This window comes from Sebastes umbrosus, chromosome 2 (assembly GCF_015220745.1).
Source record: "Sebastes umbrosus isolate fSebUmb1 chromosome 2, fSebUmb1.pri, whole genome shotgun sequence".
NCBI classification, from domain to species: Eukaryota; Metazoa; Chordata; class Actinopteri; order Perciformes; family Sebastidae; genus Sebastes; species Sebastes umbrosus.
Genome location: NC_051270.1, coordinates 11,917,621 through 11,941,805, shown reverse-complemented (window position 1 = coordinate 11,941,805; position 24,185 = coordinate 11,917,621). Strand labels below are relative to the sequence as shown.

Here is a 24,185-nt window from a genome sequence, read left to right as displayed (position 1 = left end):
CTCATTATCCATAATATGTGCAACACAATCCTCTATTAAGGGAGATGGTACGAGCAATTGATCAAACACCTGTTGAAGCAGAACATAAACTTGCAGAAAGTCTCTGCCCCATGTTATGCTGATATGTTTTGTACAGAGCAAAAAAACAAATGCTAATTGTAGGTAACAGTTGAGCCAAATTAGATGTATCTGAAAATGAGTTGCATTCATGTAGATATTGAGGCTGAGATCAGCAGCAGAGGGAGGATCAATGATGCCACAGGGCTGTTAACAGTTTATTGTTAAAGGCTTGACGGCTTTTTAAACAGTGGAGTTCAATAGCTTTACAGTATGTACTTAATTAGTCCAAGAGTATGCAAAGTTGTTTTAATGTTTTTTTTTGTCATGTTTGTCAATAAGGAGATTAGGTCTTTAAGGTTTAAGGTATAAACAAGTTTACAATACATTTATGTATTTATTTAAGGGATGGTGAAGGCTCTCCAGGTGAAGTTATTGTTATCCGCCCTGAAATTCCTTATTGGTGCATCTCTAATGAATTTTCACATTATTTAACATTATAAACATATTTTCCCTGCAATTGTGTAAAATAGGTTTCGTGAAGGGGATTAGGCTAAGGAAGAGTTGCTTAACTTTATGTTTGGGACCCCACCTAGGGTGACGTAGGCTATAGAGGGAGATTTCTAAAACTGATATATTGATATTTCTTGGAGATTTTTGAGCTTTGCCGATTACATTTAAAAAGTGTTCAAGTGTTGTTGTGGTCATTTTGGGACCTAAAAACAGGGACATGTTTTACAAAGTGTTGCAAATCTTTGTACTGAATGCTTAGAATATGCTGTGTTTTTGTTCTCAGTGCACATCTACGGACAGGTTTTCTCTGACAAAACACAAGAAAGGATTGTAGCCCCTAGCATGTTAACTATGAAGAGTTCATACCCTGATATAGATGTTTTTTGACATTAATAATTAGACATTGCTTGATAATTTTCTTGGTAATTTGTTGTGTGTCTTAGTCAGTTGATTGTCTTTTTCCAGGTTGTATATATATATATATATATATATTTGTATGGAGTACTGAAGAGTAGTTGTAGCATAACAATATCTACAGTATGAGCAGACTAATTGTAAAACTATAGCGCCAGATCTCAGTTCACATTTTTCAGTCGAGGCTGGAAAGCAGTCCTCCAGAGGTTAACACTGTATTAACAGCTCCTGCTACTGTAGCTCTATGCAGTGTTTGATTGGAATACCTCCTGTTTGATCATCTGAAGCTACTTAGTTTACTGGAGCATCCACCATGCAGTAGATTTAGGCAGTCCTGTGGGTTTGCACTTGCCTCATCTCTCCCCTAATCTCCTGGCGACTGCAGCTGAATACTTTATTGATAGGGAATTGACTCCAGTCCTCCGAGCCGATTTCTATAATTGATACTGTTTGAAGATGGTCCCAGAGGGCTGAGCGTTCAAAGGGTGGCTGCTGTTTTGATCAATTATATTAAAGTGCAAACTTTAAAAATCTGGATTGAGTCAATACTGCCTTCTAGCCTACTTTAATTCAGCAGTGTTATGCAGGTCTCAATAAAAACATCAGTGTCATGACTCAACTTAAGGACGTTCATTAACATAGCATGGGTTAATATACTGTATGATATATTTACATGTAAACTTATCAATATTTTTTGCATTGGTATTGTTAAAGTGAAATATGCTATTGTCTTTAAGTTACAGTTAAGTTTGCTTCACACTTGAGTAACTGACAGTATTGAAGTGATACTTGCCGTGTAATTAGAGTTTTTTGAGACTTGCCAGATTGCACAATGGGAATGAATACAGAAGGTTCTTGTGAGTGGTGTAAAACTACTGGGAATGACAGTGTCAAATGTTTTGGTAAAAAAAGAAATCGAAATGTCAAGGCACTATCTCTCGAAATATGTTACTCTCCATCTCAAAGCGTGGATACTTTTTAGGCAGCTTTTGTGGTTAGCCTTCATCCTGGGTGCCGCAGCCTCACACCTCCAATTTCCACCTCTGCCCGGCTGAAGGCTCCTCAGAGACGCTTGGCTGGAGCTCTGAGCCGCTGGGCCTTTGGACCTCTGAGTTCTCCACTTCTGTGCTTTTGGATAGAAAAAGAGGGAGCTGCTTTACCCAGCCCTGCCCATTCTCGGCCCCAGTCCGCCTCGCCATACACTCCCACCTGCTCGATACCTCAGAAGAGCTTTCAAGTGCTCTTTGAAAGGGAAAAAAAACAGAAAGGGAAGAAATCAGAGACCGTGCTCTTCCAGGCGCTCAATAGCATGGCACTAGCCTCTCTCAGCTCCCATGACACCACTCTCCCGCTCTCTTCTCTGTTCTTGGGTGTTTCAATTTATTTTTCTGTTTTTTTCCCTTCTATCTTCTCTCTCTTACTGCCTTGTCTTCCACCTGACTGCCTTCTAGTCTCAGGCTTTTGGCATTTTCTTAGTGTTAGAGCTACATTAGCCATAAACCAACCCACTTGTTTTGCAGCCCACATACAGAAATATGTGTATGTGGAATTATAGTAGCACAGAGAGCGAGTGAATGAAGAATGAATACATCACATCTGTATATTACAGTTGTCATTTTGGCAGTTGATGGGGAATCATAGCTGCCACAAATACCTGCTCGGCTGCACCCCAAGGAGTAAATCTTCTCATGTCCACTGCCTAGTGACCAACATGGCAAAGGAGCCAGTGCTGAAGTTAAATAAAATATTGCCGTCAGGCTATAAAGACAATTAGTCTTGTCTCTTCTCCTCTCTGCCTTGCAATTAAATGTGACCCCTTTATGTTTTATGGATGCCAGCATAAACCCCTTCACTCCTAAAACACCTTCTAGATATGAGAGGGGAAGTATATTGTAAACTAATTGCTCCATATTGGACAGTAGCCACCAGAGGTGATATTGTAAGTTGGTGTTATTGATATTATTATTATTGGGTGTGTGTAATGAACACACACATACTATAAGAGCATCTACTGTATGAATGTACACTGTCAAAACTAATTCCCGTCCCTCTAACATCTTAACTGTTATAAAGCAGAGACAGTGCTTGGGAAAGCTGTGATTTGAAGACATAAGCCCCGGGCTCCTCATTCCACTCTGCTTCTGAACTCCCCTCATGCTCCCTGATACCGAGACACATTATAAAGTCCCTCCCTGTAGCTCCCCTCTTATCTTTGCCTGCTATAAAACTATCTCCGAGAAATAGGACAGGGTTAAGGTTTGAAGTAATCTGTTTCTTTTCATTCTTCCATGAAACATATGCCTACTTTGTAACAAGGGGAAAACTAATTATAGACTTGTACAGGAAAGATAATACAGTTGTAGTGATTGCTTTGTACCCAGTGCTGGGGCTGTGTCTCGATAGTGTATGTGTACTGTAATGATGGCTTTATCTAGCCCCAATACTCCTATACAAACCTACTAAGCCCTGTAATTATGTTAGATGCCCACAGAATGGCAGACACACACTGGGGCACAGGCCATTGTGAGGGGAAGAAGCGTATTAAAACTATATTTTGCTCTATTATTGTGTTTCGGTGCATAGGTTACTGCGTGGGCAATGGCATGCTTGACTGGCCGTAGGCATGCATGCAGTACAAACAAAGTCAACACAAATAAATACACGGAAATGTTTGTTTGCCAAGGCTCATCATAGGTCAGATCCTCAGTGCAGCAGTTTCCACTGTGCAGTCTTTGCAGACTGTTTACACATAGGTGGATGACTTAGAAGCCTGTCATTATGTGTAAGGATTGAGTTTATATGTTGAACAATGAAAATACACCACCAGTGATTATAGTTTGTTATCATAACACCGGGGGCAGAGTTTGCTATACTTATTTTTTAATTTTTTTTTTAACATGACTACAGTTGTACATGTAGCGTCTTTACAGTATCTATCAAAGCTTACACCAAGGTAAACAAACTTGTTCTACAGCTCCTGCATGTATTCAGCAGTGTCCCTGACCCAGTATTATCATTTAAATGTTAACAATTTCACAACAGGCATCATCTTTTGTCATGACATGGCAATAATGGATGAAAAATGTGTTTTAACGCTACTAATTTCTTTAACGCATTAATACAACTTGCAATTTTTAAATAACCTACAACAGTTCAACCATTCAATCTTTCAGAGGTTCTAGTGGCCCCAGTTTTAAAGCTAGAGTGAAGATCCTAGCATCATATCAAACTAGAAAACCATGTCATACTAGCTTTTCAAAGGGGTCCCTTGACCTCTGACCGCAAGATATGAGAATGAAAATAGGTTCTATGGGTACCCACGAGTCTCTCCTTTACAGACATGCCCACTTTATGATAATCACATGCAGTTTGGGTCAAGTCATAGTCAAGTCAGCACACTGACATGCTGACAACTGTTGTTGCCTGTTGGGCTTGAGTTTGCCATGTTATGATTTGAGCATATTTTTTATACAAAATGCAGTACCTGTGAGGGTTTCTGGACAATGTTTGTCATTGTTTTGCGTTGGTAATTGATTTCCAATAATCACGATTAACCATGGACAATCATGCAATTAAATATTTTAATCGATTGACATCCCTAGTATGTATCCCTCAGTATGCAAAGGGAATACCAAACACAGGGCCCATGTTGGTGTGGATGTTTTGAGTGCATGTTTCATGTGAGTGTTTGCGGGCATCTGTTTCCACGAGTCTTCGACGGTACTGTAGACTGTATATAAATGTTTGCATGTGCACAAATACTATTTGACTGCACATCTGATGAACATTTTCTATTTCTTTGAACCCTGAGGTCAAGGAGAGATAGGAGGTCTCTCTCTGCCCTCACTCTCAACCATTTCTCCTTTTCTCTTTCTCTCTCTATTTCCCACATGTAGCGAGTCAGGCAGTGCAACGTCATCCAGCCGTGAAGCCATTTCGCGGTGAGGAAGAGCGGGCCAGCTGAAGGTCAGTCTAAGGCACAGACAGACAAACATATATCCAGTGTACGTACGTGCATACAGAGAATCGTGCCTCCATTAGCAGGGTCTCTGTTTACCGTGGGGAAGACGCCAGGGATTTGGTGGCATATGCTGCAGCCCCTGGCAGCCTCGTGACAGAGCACTTACCGTAGAGACAGCAGGCCAAGGCCTGGTTAGGGGCCACCCAGAGGCTGTGTCCTGAGGCAATGCTACTGGGCTGGGATGGACGGTGGGCATGATTGGCTCTCCAGTTTATCTACTGTTCCCATACTAACCTAAAAGCATTTCTAATTTTTTTGCGATGACTGTAGAATGGACTCTATGAAGGACCATTTCTTTCTATCCTCACACCAAAAATCCCTAACCTGTTGGTGGTTTCTGTAAGTTGTCTTTAGGAAAATCTGATTGAAGTGCAATAGTGGCTTGAGATGGAGAGTATTCAACTCGTGAACTTGTCCAAAATTTCCCAAGTGGGCATTAAAAGTTGTCTGAAAGGAGGTTTTATTGTATTTGGACCGAGTAGCAGATGATGTATAGCTTTTGAATGCAAAAAGTAGTATAATTTTGTTTTATCTACCTCCAGTTTTGTCTTTCAATTATCTGCCAAATTCCCTAATGGCCCACTGCAGTGTTATTTTTTTCTAGGAGCATTTAGTGGAGAATGTTTTATAAATCAGTGAAAACTCTGTATCCCAATGTGCATATGCATATTTAATAACTCAGTTAAGCAATGTCATGGTTGTGTATTATTAATAAGATTGGGGAAACATTTGCAAACTGCAGTACTTCATATATTGAATGTCTTCTTATAGCTTGGTGCAGCCCACATTACCAAACAAAAGCAATATAGAAAAAGTACAAAGAAGTATTACACTTAGATTAGGAGTGTCATATAGGAGTTTATATGACAGTAATTCCATCCATGCATATTTGATTGGACAAGAGGCTGATGTACAGTATAACAAGACTGGAACATTGTATGTGTGTATTACTCTATGCACTATATGTATCATCATCACAGATGTAATTATCTTCAGTATTTGGCCTGCAGCATTTTGTCTACAAGCTATACAGTGTAACAGTAGTCTTTCTCCTGTGCTGGTTCTCCGCTCATTCCAAATAGAATGAACAAAATCTGTTGTCTGCTCCCTCGGTCTTAAAGTTGGATCTTGCTTTGCTCTTGTTGACTTTGAGTTGGTTAGTATTCCACCGTATGGAAGATGGATAATAAGTGTGTCTGCCTTTTAGCCGGGCAGTTTCAAGACAACTCGGTGTGAAGCTGTCTTCATTAGGACCCCGTTAGACCTTGTTTCACCTGACTGACTGACAGACTGGCCGTGATGAGGCTCCATTAGACTGCTGCACAACTCTCTGTGGACTGCCCATTTACTGAAGGGCCCTCTTTCTCTCTTCCTCTACCTCTCTTTCTGTCTCCATCTCTCTCTTGTTCTGTCTGACCAGGCTAACCCCAGGAGCCCCCTTAACCCACGGCGGTTGAGAGCCCAGTCAATCAGACGCAATGATGTTAAACTCCTCTCCAATGAATACCCTTCACCAGTCATCAGAGAGACTGTCTGTGTCTGGCGGCTGATTAGGAGTTCATCTCAAGTAGGTTCATCTCAATTTACTGTCCGTCTGAAGAGAGGAGCTCTGTCCTCAACATGATTACTTTGCCTTGGAGCACACCTGTAATGAGATAATAGCACGGCTTACCAACTTTTATACTGCTCCTTTCCTCATAGATTTTGGAAAAACGGTTCACAAAACAAACCCTGTGTATAGAAAGATGTGAAAGTGATCCTATTAATATCCTGGCTCATTTTTCCTGAGTGATTAAGCTGACCTCAGAAGCTGTTGGATTGTTTGGACAACATTGTTTTCTTATTGTCAATATTGGTTTTGGTGGAAATAGAACACATTCTTTCTGTGAAGTACATGCATGCTTATATTGTCTCCTCCTATATCGTAAAATAATAGTCAAAAACAATCCTCCTTCTTTTTACTAAACCATTGTATAACAACGATGAGCAGTACATTTTTGCTCACATAGACATACTCACATAGTGAGGTCCTTGTCAAGGTTGTGCCAGGACAGGTAGACAGGCTTTGAATTAGTGTTTTTGGAATTCCTCCTGTGACACACTTTCAAGGAGAGATGAAAATGGCGTATATGGCATCGATCTCCATAATGCATTGCTCCCCGTTTTCCAGAGGGGAGGTGAACGGGGGAAGGCAGGTTGGAGGGTAATCTCAGGAGTATCTTGGTGTAAAGAGGTTAGCGGGCAACGGATTTGATCATGCTTGGCCATTTGGTTCAGTGTTGAAGGATGTAGCATGCAGCGGTGTCAGCCACTGAGTGCCCATCAAGCCAGACAAGTCAATAAGCTCCCCATCACCTCTCATTGGTTGCCTAGAGTGATGCGCTACTGGAGAGACCCAAACTGCGTTCACTCCCTCCCCCTCCCACTGTCTTCACCTGTCAAGTGATATATAGGCAGCAGGGAATCAGCCTCTCCTTATAGCACTCAACAGCATTCGCATCGACAGCCTTCAAAACTCTTCTACTCTAAAGTGTATTATCACTCACTCTGATGTGATTGCGGGCCTCTCCTGAGCGGTTTGTAGCGGTGTGTCTGCCAGATAGGTCCTCCTGTAGTCCAACAGCTGTGATTTGCCAGCAGGATGAGGGTAGTTGGCGATTGACAGCAGATAAAAACATTTCACAGCAAACAAACCATACTTTACTCACCCTCGGATGCATGCAGTCTCTTGAATTAACCTAACTGTAGTGCTCGGACACAGAGGATGCACATCTGGAGTTTTTCCTCAGAAACAGCTATAGTTTAATTTGGGTCATCTGGTGAGCGCTTGGAGGAGCTTCATTTATGAGGAAAAGGTAAACTGATTATTAGCTTGCTATGCAAAACGAGTTGTTTTAGGCATATAGTGGAATGATCTTCTTACAAATTTGATTATATGTGTGTTAGAGAACCGAGAAAGCTGCGAACTCCATGAATTTACAAAGGCGGTATTGGTTGGTAGTTCAGACAGTTGGCAGTACTTTTGAAGCTCGAAGTCAGTAAAGTAGAAATTGAAAGCTGTATCCATGCTCTCTGTATCTCTCTGGAATTACTTTTTAACACTTCCCCCTCAGATCAGAGAACATGAAATATATGCTGAAGAAAAAGAAAAATGACCCTTCTTCTTCTCCTCAGTTGCTCCCTTTCTTTCCTCTCCATCTCTCCCTCTGCTCTCATCTCTAATTTTCCCTACCACTTTTATTGCTCCTTTCCTCTCCTACACTCCGCTTGCCACACACTGTATGTGAGATAAAAGGTGAATTTTAGAAATCCCCCTCTCCCTCTCGCACCACTTCCCTCTTTTATACTCCTCTTGGTGCTTGGAGAGAGGAAGAGGTAGGGAAGAAGAGAGATAGAGAGAGAAGAGAAAAACAAACAGCCGGCTGTGATAGTGAAAGCAGACGGTCAGACTCTGGCACCGGTACAGGCTTTGTGCTTTGTTGTGTAGTTTGGGTGCTTTGGGACCAAGCTTGCAAGATGCTGTTGGATACTCTCTTAACAGGCTTATACAAGACTCTGTTTTATGTGGGAATAAAAGCAGCGACTGTAAAATCCCATTTTGAGGACATCACTACATAAAGAGTGAATTATAGGGCCGATGAACGGTCAGGCAAACAACAACTGCTCTCTCTCTCTGTCTCTCTGTTTTTGCTCTAGCCTATTTACAGTATCTATTAAATGTGTTATACAGCTTTCCAGGCTTTAATTTCATTAACTAGAAATAACATGCAACAGGGCAAATATGGAGAGAAAAGTGATTATTTGATTCTGTGACAATTACAAAACCACAATCAATGTCATCATTTATTCTAAGAGGCAAGGCCAAGTTGCCATATATGGTGTTTATTATGCATCCATGTGTAGTATGCATGCCATCTTGACATATTTAAAGACTAATTTCCAATGTATTGTAAACACACTGGATTACTCTAGGCTCAGACTTCCTCTCAGTAACAACACTGTACTGGTGCTGAGACTCATGATCTCAGTGTAGCTGATAATATTTCCTTTACTCATGTACAGTAACAGTGTGCTTTTTATATCAAGCCTGGATTAGTCGATACTTTCTTGCTTTTACCATGGATAATATGTGAAGTCAGACAAGTTTCCTCACTGTGTCCTCTCTGGAGATCCACAGATGGATACTGTACAGTTTACTGCATAGGTTTGACCTAATGGGATGCCAGAAAAAGAAAAAAACAACAACATATTTTTTCTATTTATCTTTTAGGAATATTTATGGGGTGTTGTAACTTTGACTCTTACAGTAGGGATGTGACGGTGAGGAAATTTTCCCAACGGTTAATAAACTTGTGACAACGCCGGTGTTACAGATTACACCGGACATTTTACAAAAAAAGATGACGCTCATTATCTGTAGAGCGCTTACTTCGATCTTTAATGTTAGATGGCTGTGTGTCTGGCCTCTCCGGTCGAGCTTTCGCTGCAGGGCGGCAGGTTTCCAACTGGCGCTGTTGCGTGGCGCACACTGGCTGTGAACGCTCTCCGCACAGCGTTTGCCTCATTAGCGTTATGGTTCCCTTATAGCATTGGGTTTAAATCTGAAATATTGCAAAATAGGCGCTTTTGCTTTTTGCTTTGACACCAAATCCACCGCAATCGTCTTGTCTGTCAACTTTCTCTCGTCCTGTGTGTGTGAAATCTGAGTCCTGCTACTCTGTGCTGAGACACTTTCACTAAATGGGTTTCATTTCTATAAAAAAAAAATCTAAACGACCGTGCGAGTGGTGGTCAAGTAATGTAATTAATGTATGCCCGAACACTGTGTAACACCAGTAACAGCAACTACTGCTGCAAGCCTAACGTACAGTACTAGTAGTTAGTTGCAGTGTTTCCAATTTTGATATTTTCACATACTTCTGCATCAGCCCAAACCATATGCAGGACTGAGCTCAGCACTGCCTGGCTGGATGCTGCTACACACATGGTTGAGGTTTAGTTGGCTTCACTCCCAAGGGTTTGGTCTGGTACATGTACATATGGAGGAACCATGCAGGGTTTAGGGCTTTAAAGCCATCTGATCAGGTGTGATGTGTTAAGATGTTACAGCTTAGATCTGGTGTGACCTAGGACCATGAAATATCTTTTCTGCCGTGAGCTTTTCATCTCTTTACTATAACAAACAGAGTTTGATGTATATAAAATTTACTGCAGCCTCTTAAACCTCAGTTCATTTGAACAGTCCTTTGTTGGGCAACAGTTTTCCAGATGTTTTCCCATTGCAATTGGCCTTTGTAGCATTGCTAGGCAAGATGTGATCATCGTGTCCTTCCTACAAAAGGTCACAATCCAGTGAGATCAACTATTTTTATAGTCTCCAGACTTCCTCTTGTAATTAATCAAATTAAATTTACTGATCTACTAACGAGGAAAGTAACAGTGAGAAGGTGATACAGTAGCTCTTAACTGTGTGCAACATGCTGACTGCACATCCACCGAATTGGAGAGCAGGTTACAAGAACATGCCAAAACATGGACTAATCTATTTTTAACTGTTATAAGCCTGTAAAGTTGACAACCATTGTACCAAAATGTGGTGGATGTGTAACTAGACCAGTTTAGCTCTGTGTAAGGGTGGGTCTATTTAAGGAGTGTGATGTGAACATCAGAGGCACACATTGTGTTGCTATGTAATTCTGGTTTGTGACAGTCCCAGAGCACTGTGCCCCAGAGCCACAGGAGCATGTGCAGAGAGGATTAAGACCTCTTAGACAGACCCCATCTTGTGGTGAAACATTTACCTCCACACTCTCAAACCTCCCATCTCTCACAAACTCCACCCATAAGTTCCGTCAGCTCACTGTTTTTACATCAAATTAAATCATTGTATAAATAGTATTAATGCCACTGTAATACACATATTCTGTTGTCCTCCTGAGACATTTAACTGTGCATCTAGCTCGCAAAGTCAGGACTCAGCAGTGCTCAGTTACACTACAAAAGATGTCCAAAGTGACTCAAATATCAAAAATGTTTTTGAATCAGATCATGTAGTGTTGATGAGTAATATATGTAATAGCAGTATATTGTCTCTAAGTGAAAATATGAACACATGACGTTTCCATATCTACATTCTCAAATTTTTACTTAGAATTTTAAAAAAAAGGCCAAGAATCAACTAAAATAGATCTTTTTTTGCACCACAGGTAGATTGGCGAAAAAGATGTATGTCTGAACACACTGTCCTTGGTCTCTAAAGTACCTTTAAATAGTATCCTTGCTCTGATGCCAAGGTTCAGCTGTGCTGTGTCGAGCAATGTATACCTATCATCACGCAAAAACACCCACTAGATTTGGTTGAGCCACCAACTTAGTGTCGCTCAAATTGTCATGGTCGGTAGCGTTGTGGTTGAGATAAGAGGAAGTCATTTTTTTCCCTCTGGAAGCAGCATAAGGATGGTGGTGTCGATCAGTGGTTCAGTCCATCTGTTCGTAAAAACTACTGCCAGATTGCTAAAATTTTGTTCCTAATATTTAGGATCCCCTGAGGATGATTTCTAAAGATTCTGGTGACCCCCAACTCGTTGTCTGGGGTCACCCAAACCTTTATTAAGCAACGCTTAGGTCCATGACATAAAAAAAGTAATGGCTAGATTCCAATAGAATTTGTTGTGGTTATTCATGGTCCACAGAGGATGAATCCTAATATTTGTTATGTTGCCCTGGCTTTTCCTTTTTCGTCGTCCAACATTTTTACTAGCACATTCATGGTCCTTATAGGAGCATCCCTTTCAAATTTGTCACTCTGAGCTTTACTGTAGTGCCACAAAATTTTTAATTTGCACGCAAGATATCGCTTAATTTAATAGGCAGATGATAAGCAATTCGTTAAGTTCATTCATGCTCCCAAGGAGATAAACTCTTTTGGTTTCAATAACGTATTTCTTCTAGCACCTCAACTATATATTTTTAGCCCCACCTGGGATAAGCTTAATCAAAATAGCTAAATTGTCATAAAGGAGTTTGTTAACCCTTTTTAAGAAGTTGGTTCAGCGGTAGTTGTTGGAAGCATTATGTTTGGGCTCTTCTCTTAAGGATATACCAGGATGATGCTGTCTCTCGCTGTTTCTTATCAATAACTTTGCTTCACCTGATCATATAGCCTAGGAAACTTGGTGTCCGGTTTGATATCAGAGGACTGACGGTCACAGACTGTGTTGAGATCCTGCATGTCAGAGGTTAAAAGGCACGATCAGGCACTAGCAGTGGGAGATCCAAGCAAGCTTCCTGGCGGCCTTTTAGTACCTGTGCCTCCTCTGGGATCGGTTTCCACATCAGTATTCAGGTCCACTACCTCAGCCCCTTCTCATTCCATCCACCCCTGGATTTATTTTCATACTATGGGGGTATGATAGCCACTTAATAATTCATATTTAGAGTGTATACCCATGCACTGAGAAATTCTGATTCATCCTCCTGAGTAGCTGCCCACCCTCTTGCATCATTTAAGCCTCCAAGTTCTAGCTGTGGCTTATTCGCTCAGTCTGCGCAGCGCTCTTTGGAGTAGAGCTGTCAAAATTTTTAGCGTAAGAGAGAAGTTTGTGTGGGTGGACAGGATCGTCTGTTTTCTTTTAGGCAGCATGCTTCTTTAAAGAGCAACAAGAGTCAGAGCAAACCCAGTGTGAGATCAACTTCTAACTGTTCCAAGACACTAGCTCTGAACCAACAGGGTGGCACATATCCTCTCTGAAATCTGATTGAGTCTCTAAATGGTCTGCAATCACATTACAGAACAGATGTGGAGACAGCAGATCGGGCCAGTCAGCTGAAAACCAACATTGGAATAATCTTTTAATTTTAAAAAACCCAAAGAAAAGTTTACTTTTCATGAACTCAAAGCAGAATGAAAACCTATCTACAAGTGTCTATTTGAAATTAGCTATCATTATGATACATTAAATTACAAAGTGCATATTCCTATCCTGTCTATTTTTGGGCTATATGTGAATAGTATTATTATAAAAATGCATTATGCAGCTCAAAAAACTCCGCCTTTCCATTACTTTACTAAAAATGGCAAGACCTTCATAGGATCAAATCTATCTTTATGTCTTTAATGAGTAAACTCTGATATGTGAAACCTGTACCTTACATTCATAGTTCAAATGTTTACTTACCAAACCAGTATTTGTACCTGTTGATGCCGGAGAAAGGCCATTTGTATTATCTAATCAATACATCTCAGAAGTGAAGTAAAGGTATAACTTCCTTCCAGTTAATTCAAGGAATAAGTGGAAGGGAAAATACAATTTTCAAATATAAAATTATAGAAAGTTGGCACAACCTACAGGCAATCAGTGACATCAGTATCAGTCTTTTAAACCCATAATGGCAGAGCTCTGTGAGTGAGTTGACACTCAGCCTTTGACTGATCTATTGTTCTGAAATTGAGTGGAACAAAATGTGAGAACAAAGTGTAAGGTTTGTAGTTATATGATAGAAGCCAATGTTACCTGGCTGCTCACAGTGTTGCATCTGGTGTCCAGATCAAATCACCATGATGGTTTCAGTTATGTGTGAACATAGAAGCTTCAAATCATTTATTCACAGACAGTTTTGAAAAGCATTGTGCTCTATCTTGTACTTATTATCATCTTGTGATCCCAGTGTTTTTTTTGTGTGCATGTGTGCTTTGTTAGACCTTAGACATTGTATTTAGTGCATGTCCTTGTCAACAAGTTGACCAGCTAGCCTTTTTTTACGAGTCACAATTACATGCCTGTTAAATCATTGCATGAATAATCAAAACGTTGGCTTACAGAATGGCGGCACTGTGTATACTGCAGACTTACAGCAATTCTTTCGACACAGAGAGAGAGAGCCAGAAAGGGAGAGCTGTTTGGGCTTCACTCTTTACACTATGTTCTTTTTCAAGTCCCACTTGTCAGAAAGAAAAAAAGATAAATATAGTTTATGACAAACCAAAATAAATGGGTGGGTTCAGAAATGTGCAGAACAACAAGCCACAGAGGAAGATGTGGCCTACACAGGCCACATACAAACAGCCTGCCTCTGCCACGGAAATAGATGCTTACATGCGGAAAGAAAATAGTTGTGACACTGTCACAATAATTAGAGCTGAAAATATTGTTAAGAGTGGTTGGATACTCTCATACAAACCTACCTGGTGTTGAATGTAGTCTTAACTGTGGCCGTCTTTGTGTGGAGTTTTGAATGTGTAAAAGTTTAATTATATCATTTAACTTTATAGATCAACTGGTCACCGCTTTATGCGATCATGAGTTAAATATAGTTAGCAATGACACACAAGGGACAAATTTACTGGAAGTGCTTCAGTGCAGAGCTACAGTACGTGACCTTTGCTGCACCTTTTTAAGAATACAAGTCAAATACTGTGGGTGGAAGTGTCACTCTGCCATGCGGATATTTCTGTGTTTTCCAGACTGGGAAATATGACTGTTAAGTATAAATACTAAAATAACCTTAGAAAAGTAAATATATTAAACTATCTATATATATATTTCTTTACATTGCTATAAATATGTCTGGACACTAGAGAGGTGAATGGATTGGGAAAACAAATTTAGTTCATACATACATTTATAGCAGCATCCAATGTTACATATAATGTGACAATGGAGCCAAGAGCACAGATGCACATAGTATGCTCACAGCATTGGAACTTAAGTCTCTTAGCCATACTCATTTTACTGTACAGCACAAATGCTCACTTGCTGAGCTGTAGGTCTTACAGTAATAATCTGCAAAAAAGTTTTAGACACTGCCAGTATTACTGCCTGTAGATATGGACTCATTCCTGTCAACCTTTTAAAACCATCATCATAGTCACAATCTCACTTCCCTTCCGCCTAACCCATCATCTTCTTAAGTGATTTCCAAGAAAACACAGCAGATGAGGTGCTAGAACCCACAAAATCGGTGCCAGGCCTGATGGTGTTTTTTAGTACCCCGGCATGCCAACACTGGTGGTTACAGAGCTACAATTAGCAGCCAGTGTTGATACACGGCTGCAATTTGTGATACCAAGTGGGGGGATGTTCAAATTCACAATATATTCCAGATTTCATACTTGTAATTTCCACTAGGAGGTGGATGTGAACAGACCATTCCCAGTTGACAGATTGTCTTAAGACAACACTCAATAAAATATTAACATGGTTGGAGTGGTCTACTTTTCAATTACCCCATGCTAGTCAAAATAGCATTTTACATTACTTAAAATATATCCATGTTTTAGGACATTAATCATTAAAAAAATGTATGTAGGCAAGAAACAGAGCAGTGTGGGTTTTACTGTGCTGAACAAATGTCTTTATGTATTTGTTGGTGCTTGCTTAGCCCTTAGTGTATATGGGAGAACAGAGTTATCGGCAATGCATAAAAACTGTAGGCCAAGATCAAAAATAGCAATACGAGGCGTAGCGTGGTTATAAACTCCAAATACACAGTTTTCTGCAGAACAGTAAAGAATGGACACATCCACTGCTGAAACAAACCTCACACTTTACAAGCTTCCTCCATCCACAGTTATGCGACTATTCAGTACAGCAACACAGAGTCTGCCGAAAGAGGGGGAGCAGGAAGAGGAGAGGATGGGAGGTCTCCCAGGAGAGCGCTGCCCGGAGGAGGCACGATTAGGAGGTGAAGCAGTCAAACGCTCACACCAAATGTGCTGGCACGTCATGATAACCCCAGGCTGTTCTAGGGTAAGAGGACTGACAGGCAGACTCTCCTTATGGCTGACTTCAGCTGGATTGTTTATCATCTCCTATAGCCAGGCTTATGACGAGCCCTCTACCCTCCTTCTGCTCATTTGGAGCCTGCACACACGCACGAGCCTGCGCACTGACACAGCCATGTGGTAAAACTCTCTTTTGTAGCCACCAGAAAAACACGCTGCTTTTTACTGCGTGTTTGCTGAGTGACTGCTCTTTGGCTTCATCCCTGATAGGAAAATGTTTGGAAAGATCTAGTTGAGGTCAATAGTTATTTATTTTTACAGCATAATTGATATACCAATGAAGAAAAAGAAACATTGACCCATCCAGGATTTATACTAAGAATAAAAGTATATTACTTCCACAGGCTCTCCCACCAATACACTATGTACAGTATATACCAGTATGCATGTTACCTTGGCTTTACCTTTAAACACACTTTTTTCAGTGGTGTCAAATCCAAAATGCTTCCACACAGTTTCTCAGATTGTTTGGTGCTGTGATTATATGTTCAGCAAGACACCAAAGATGCTAAAGTGCAATGTTCATGTTCCCATGTTCAAATGGAAGTTTTTGATTTTTTTTAAACAAAAAGTGACTGCCTTAGTGAACATACACAATAAACAGGTATGAAAATGCTACACATACAGTATATACTAGGGGTGGGAATCATTATCATGATACTTAGCTCAGGATATGATCATACTGTGATTTAAACAAATTTTGCGATATGCTGAGTATTGCGATAAGATATATTGTGACATATTGCAATTTATTACCTTTTTTATCTGCAAATTATGCCGTTTGTCAACATCTGTTATATCTAATAAGATACAGTTTTCACTGTTCATCTCAGAGTTTTCATCCACATATCATGAGGTCGGAGGTCGGAGGTCAAGGAACCCTTTTGATGGGCCATGCCAGTTTTTCCTTACCAAAATTTAATGGATCGTTATTTAGCATTCTTCCCGACAAGCTAATATGACATGGTTGGTACCAATGGATTCATTAGGTTTTATAGTTTCATATGACACCAGTATCTTCACTTCTTTAAGGGTGAGCCTGCTACAACCTCTGAAAGGCAGAATAGCAGCCGGGCCCGGGTTGGATTGTTAAGAGGTTAGTCGTTTGTATAATAAATAATCAATACTTGACACCCGTGTATCGATACAATATTGCCATGCTATATATTTTAATACTATGATGTATTGATTTTTTCCCCCATCCCTAATGTATACCCTAATATATACATGTTTGTTAATAAAAACAAACCAACATGTTCTTCCTACTAACCTACTATCTGATGAACTGTAGCGTTCTAAGTGTGTACCACACCATCACCATCAGATGTGTAATCAAGACAGAGCCTTCTCACTTTGTTCATTTATGTTTCAAATAAGCACACATGCTAGCACACACAGCCATGCTCAATGTGCTGTGAATAGACTCCTGGGAAATGGAAGAAGCACCTGGTTGCCTGCGGTGGTTATCTTTCATTTCCTTCAGCAGCTTGTGTCAGCTGACAAGATGGCCGTCACTATGAAAACACCATGGGTGTTACTGCTGCTGAATGGCTCTTTTGTTTTTGCATTCTTCTGTTGTGTGAACACTGTTATGGTTTCCTCGACTGATAATTACTGAAGCAACGTGGGCTTCTTTTTTTTTTTTCGCAGGCTCACACAAACGCCTGCCAGGCCTGTAACCTCTGTCTGTGTGTGTGTGAGTGCATGTTTGTGTAGACCTTGACTGTAATAGTACCTGACACGTACTTTAGTACCTCTCAAGCACAAAGAGGCTTTAATCTGCCAAAGTTTTTGACTCGGGGAAAGGGAGAACAATCGTCTTGGCACAAATGGATAGGAGAAGGGTTTTGTTTTCCCAGAGATAATTTGAAGCAGGTCAAAAATGAGAGCATCATAATATGATTGCCAGGTGAATTGAACGAGGCCCATGGGCCGGGGGCCCTCTTTGTTTTTCCAGCAGCGGTGGCTGGGAGCGTTTGATGGATCCTAATTGAACACATATTTATTGTGCTAGGTTCAGCTGGAGTGTGACGGGTATGATGATGCCTCAATTAGAACCATTAACAGGATGATTGTGCTTGCCTTTCTGGAAAGTTTTTTAGTGAATGAGGAGTTTTTTTTTCTCCCCTGCCACTGTGATCCTGCTTTCAAAGCACAAGTGCCCGGCGGCCATCTGGGAAAATCGCCTCATGCTTTGACGAAAAGGATGATGGAGGCTCGATTCGTCAGTTGTCGTGGAGACACAATGCAATAACAATCCTTTTAGCCTATGAAAGAAGAAATGCCGAGATGTGTGAAACAGCCAGGAGGGCGAGGAAACTGCCCTTTGAGATGTCTGTCCAAGAGCCAGCGACTGAACACAAAGTTATCTCCACTCCTGTCTTCAGGGCAAAATGTGAGCAGTCACGGGAGGCATGCTGGAGTGTCAGAGCCGGTGGAGAACTTATAGCTTGTTTAGGGCTTAGGAGAGTGTTGTGACCATAGAGGCCTGTGTAGCAGCTGATAGGTTTGAGTGTGTCTAACCCTGTGATCTGTGTGCTAACATTGGCCTACTGGGGTAAGATCAGTTCCTCAACTCTACTGCCTTTGTCCCCTGTGAAGGGAGGCTTACCCAAGGACCCCCTGTTTACTCTGGCCTGCACAATGGCCAAGTCTAAACTCCCTTTGTAGGGTGGATTTAGGCTAGATTTACTTCAATTTGATCTGGGAGGGCCCCTTTTCATCAGCCTGGAGGTCTAATGCCCTTAACTGGCTTAACCTGGCTCCCCCTGTGAGCCAAGGACCCTCATGCCCACAATCTCTCGCCTCTTTGCCACTCCTACTTATCCCCCGCTCTCCGCCTCGCCCTCAAGTCCCCTGAGAATCCTCAGCATCACTGGGGTTTGACTGTGGCAAAGCATGCTGGGGGCACGGTTGGTGACACCTGGAACTCATGTTTAACATGTCATAAGCATGCTAGGAATCATGCTAGGAAACATCAGCATGACACACATCCAGTGTCTAAACAATGTGCGAGGAACCGGCAGTCAGGGAATGACCAGGTAGATTGTATAGAGTTGTCCTTTTAGCACTCGCTTGAAATATAGAAATGCTAGAATGCAGCCTCACAGGAAAGATGCTCTTTTCTTTGGTATTCCTGAAACTGTTCAGAGTTTAATATCCACTGTAATGGCTTTGCTTATGAATAAAGATGAGGTGTCGGTGTGTTGTTTTTACCTCGGATGTCTCCTCGACAGGAGAGTGCTCTCTCTGCAAGTGGACGCTACTCTTTCAGAAAACATGTTTTTAAGATACAGTTAGAAAGTGATAAAAGTGTGTATTTTAGCATGCCTTTTATCACAACTGTCAAGCACCATCGTGCACTCTGTATGGGGCTAAAGCTCATCTGTGGTGTTTGTCCCTCTTCTTTTTTCTCACAACCTTATCATCCCAGTTTGTAGTAATCCGGATGGACCGTCCTTTTGGAACATGTAGAACTTCCTGTTGGCTCGAACTGGGCTTCCTGGATGACAAATCAAACGACGAACACAAGGAAAAAACAGCGCACCACGATATTGTCATTTCCCAGATATGCCGCCAGTCTTTAGTCCTCATCTTTTGACACAGCCAGGGTTAGGCTAACCACAAAATGGTCTCCCGTTGTTGCTATGTGCAATTTAAACCCTGCCTCCCGAAATTCTGTATTCATGAGACGAAAAAATATTCTTTTCAAAAAGTTGTTTTGAATTGCAAATTTCCCCAAATCAGCACCTAGCAGAACACAGTGGAGGAGAGTAAATGCAGGGACAGTATGGCGCTTATCCCCTACCCCTGTAAGCTTCCCCACACTGACACGCTGGCTGCCAGACTGTACTCTGACACATGTGCCCAAATTGTCATGGCATAATTATGTAACCTAGACCATCCAGATTATTCAAATGCCGCCTAAAAGTGTCATCTTCAGTGCCGGTGAGGCTCTTGAGACCTGTCACCTACTGAATTCGAAATGGTTAAATTTTGAGGATGGGACTCTCTCTCACTCGTCCCAGCCGCTCTCTTCTCCCTCTCTCCCCTCGAGCTTGGCCTAATCCAGAGGCACAGCGTCACTGCAGCATCAGTGTTACCTTTGATGGGCCCGGATTAAAGCAAATCTACATTCCTTTGGTGGATTTCAAACGCCGCCTGAACAATGATGCCAGCCAGAGGCGAGTTAATGAGGCCTGCAGTGGACTGGCAACGAGTGACTTTAAAATCAACCTGATTAGGGGCAGAGATATTATCTCTGCACCTCCCTCCTCCTTTTGCTCCTTCGCTCTCACTCTGAGTGTCTGTCTGTCTCTTCTCTCTCGCCACTTCACTTTTTGCCTCTTTCCTCCTTTCAATTTCCTCCTAATTTTTTGCTCTCTCTTTCCCCCCTCTGTTCCTCTTTCTCTCCCCTCTCTCCCCTCTCTCCCTCTCTCCCCTTTACTCCTGCTCCCCAGTGAGTGAGGCCTGACTTAATTAGTGGGCTGGAGTGTGAATGTGCCTTTCACAGGGTGTTAATGAAAAGCTTTGCGCTTTCCCTTTCAGTGTATTAGTGACTGACTGAACCCCCCCCCGACCCCCCACACCCTCTTTTTGCCTGCCTCCTCTCCTCCTCCTTCTTCTCCTCCCTCCACTTCTCCTCAGCCCTTCTGACCGGAGGGAGGTGTTATTACAGGGGCTGTTGACTCTGCGGCTTTAGGTTTCGGGTCTCTGTTGTACCGAGCTGATAGCTTAATTAAACATGCAAATCGGATCTATCGAACACGTCTTAACAACCATTCTCTGTGTAGCTGTTATGTCGTGTCAGATGGTCTTTCTTTGTGTTTGAGCCTTTTTAAAAAAAAAAAGAAAAGAAAAAGAAAATCTAATTATACGATACCAGCTCATGTGAACACGCTGTTCCAGCTCAAGGTGAATTAAATTAAACACATACCTGATTGATTTTGGTGAAACGCTATACATACAGTAGTGCTGGTCATTGGTAGAAAGGCACACATCAAAATCAATCAATCATTTTACTTGTAATATTATTCTGTTGTTCTCAATTCTGTTTTGAACACGTGTGGTTGCTAGGATTCATCAAAAGCTGTATATTGTCCTATGTGACTGATATTTAACTTTTTGATATGGAGGTATCTAGACAGCACTCTATTTAAACTTGCAGCAAATGTAGAAGAGTGCATTTTAGGTCCCACCCTATGACACCAACATTCCAAGAAACTAAATTATGAGTGCCTACTGCCCAAAGTCCATTACCACCCAGTGTCACAATAGTAAAATAAGCTAACATATTCATCTGTCACCAGTAATATTCATGTATAAGCACCTTATGTCAGCGCTACTGTCACCACAAGCTTGTGCAATGGCTGCTATGCAGACATGATGAGAAGTATTTCACCAGGGGTTAAGCAAACACTCAAGATTGATTGATGCTTTTTGACTACTGATATGGTTGCACTGCAAGTAATGATGAATTAGGGACAACTTCCACCTCCTCTTGTCTACACCCCCCAGGCGAACCATGGCTCAGTCACAGAGAATATGTAATCTTACATATAATAAAATGGGTAGCTTCACCCATACAATCTGTTGCTGTACCAATGTTTTTTGTTAAACTATATTGTATTAGGAGTCTATCTTGGCTCACGCTAACACTCCTGCAAAGAGCTTGTACTGTTTTTAAAAGCATTGTTTTCAGCCACTTGCGTGGGGCTGCACCTCTTAACATATCGCACCACTGTGCTATCTAAATATGGCAACTCAATACAGGGTTATTGATTATAACAAGGAAATAAAACAATTTCATGAGGTAGTAAAGCAATATTTCAAGCATGTTTGCTTCTGAGGTTTTATTTATGTGATGGAATATATTTCAGTAATGTTTTATAGGTAAACTCACACTGTCAGACATATTTCTGAAATACTTCACCTCTTCACCATCGAAGTTAAGATAAAAATATAACTTAGTCTAGAGTTACGATTAATCGATTAGTTGCCAACTATTAAATTAATCGCCAACTATTTTGATAATCGGTTTGAGTAATTTCATAACAAAAGAAAGTCAAAATGCTCTGATTCCATCTTCTTAAATGTGAATATTTTCTGGTTTCTTTATTCATCTATGATAGTAAACTGAACTCTTTGAGTTGTGGACAAAACAAGACACTAGAGGACGTCATCTTGGGCTTTGAGAAACACTGATCGACATTTTTTTGCCATTTTTTGCCATTTTATAGACCAAACAACTAATTGATTAATTGAGAAAATAATCAACAGATTAATTGACAATGAAACTTATCGTTGGTTGCAGTTCTAACTTAGTCCTTTGTATATATTTTATTAAACCCACTGGGCTACAAGGACAGTCAATAGAGAAACAAAGTGAATACAAAATATGTAAATAGACATGAAAAACATCCATTGTTTTGTGCGTGGTGTTGATGTGTGCTTCATTACTTACTGTTTGATTGTTTACTTTTACTTTAAATATAAATAATAAATACATCTTTTATTTCATGTATCTACATATACAGAGTATACAACAGGTTATAACTGTGTTAGCAGGTTCTCTGTCCCAAACATCATCATCTAAAAATCATAATTTACTCACTATTCTCTACTGCATCAGCATCACTGATTGATTTGTGTTAATAATTTGAATATGCATACAGTTTGTGTTGGATGATGGCACATTTACAGTACAGCTTTACATTTAGTGGTTTCTACTGTCATCTGCCAGTCAGTCGTGGTGTTTGATGAAGCTGTCTCTCCCATAGACACTCTCATGGCAGCTCCCAGCCAGGGAGCAAGCTAATCCTGTGTTGCAGGGATGTATAATGATATCCCTGAGCGCTATAGGATGTTTCTCTCGGTATGGTGCCAGCTTCCTGGGCCTCTGGCGCTACTCTTCATGGGCCCTGGCCCAGCCCCAGCACCCCGATGCCAGCCGTAGCCTTTAAGCGAGGGGCAGGTTTTGTAAGACCTCGCCTTGTCACTTCCAACCAAGGAAAATACAAAGCAATGACAAAAAGAGCAATTTCTTGGCCATTGCTTGTCATCAAGCTAATTGAGAAAGGAGGGTATGTTTGGAGTCTGGGGATGGCAGACAAGTACATGTGGCGGAGGGGGGGACTCCTTGATTGGCAGTGGCCATGTGGGAGAGTACTTGTGTGTGTTTGTGTGTGTGCGCGTGTCCATGTGTATGCGTCTGTGTGCGGGATAATCCTGGAGAATCTCTCTCTTTGAAGGGGAACAGATGTAGATTTACATATGTGGAGGGTCCCCAGCCTGTGATGAGATTAGCTGGTTGGGATCTTTCTTCACAGCAACTGGAAGGTGCATATTTAATAAATGCCTGGAGCTAGGCTGGGGCGTGCGGGGCTCGGCCCTCAGAGAGCCACGGGACAAAGGCAAACGAGGCCCATGGCAGGCTGGCCCATATGGGAACAGGGTTGCTTACAGATTGCACTGGCCTTTCATTGGTTGTGGGACTAGGCTTTAAGGGTTTTATATACAGAGAGGGGAGCACTTGGCGGGCCACTTCTGCGTCCTCTGCACAACGAGAGGTAATAAAAGGGATTTTGAGCTTGCCGTGGCTCATCTGTGTGCTTGTTTGCTTGCTAGGGTGCTTATGTGTGTGTGTGTGTGTGTGTGTGTGAGAGAGAGCGCTTTGCTTGTGTGAGAAGGTTAATGTGTGTGCGTATGTGTTTGCATGCAGTCTATGTGCATTTGTGCATATAATACAACCAATTTTGTGCATTTAAACACAACATATTATATAATATAGAAAAACATAGCATAACAAAATGAATATAACATAATATAAAGCCTATATAACATAACGTCACAGTGGCTGTGGGGATGATGTCAAACATGATTTGCACTTGTCTGCTCATAGCTATTTATTTCAGGCGATAAAGCATCTCAGTTGTTGGGTTTCCGTTGCACCGTGCGATATCCCTCTCTTGCGTCAGGTAAGGTTATCAAGTCTTGTTTACACAAAGAACAAGTAGAACAAGTGTCCCCACATTTCCCCAACTTCCCACTGGACCACTACAAGCCATTTGAACAAGAAAAAGAGCTGCGTTCCAACAAACCACAATAGATGCGTATAAACCACAACAGGCATTACAGCTCGTGTTCATCTGTTATGAATTCCGACCTATTAATAGAGAAGTCGTCATGCACTGATTTCAGCGTAATGTTTTGGCAAGTCGCTGTTGTTGAAGACTTTTCCTACACAGAAACCCAAGTTAATAAGTTTTCATCCTGAAACAGACACAAGTGTAGTACTTTTCTTAACAAGCGTCAAGACATCTGTGAAAACTTTACTTTATCTAGCCTCATTGTTATCTTTCCTCTTTTTTTTCCTCGTGTTGCTCTATTGATTTTTTT

General features: G+C 41.3%; 1 long non-coding RNA gene across 1 annotated transcript; it reads left to right on the top strand.

Moving 5' to 3' along the window:
• Positions 1 to 373: 373 nt before the first annotated feature.
• Positions 374 to 21,991, top strand: LOC119479971. The gene is made up of 3 exons (XR_005204789.1): positions 374 to 386; positions 18,212 to 18,222; positions 21,766 to 21,991. It is a non-coding gene; the product is annotated as an uncharacterized LOC119479971 (long non-coding RNA).
• The last annotated feature ends 2,194 nt before the right edge of the window (positions 21,992 to 24,185 follow it).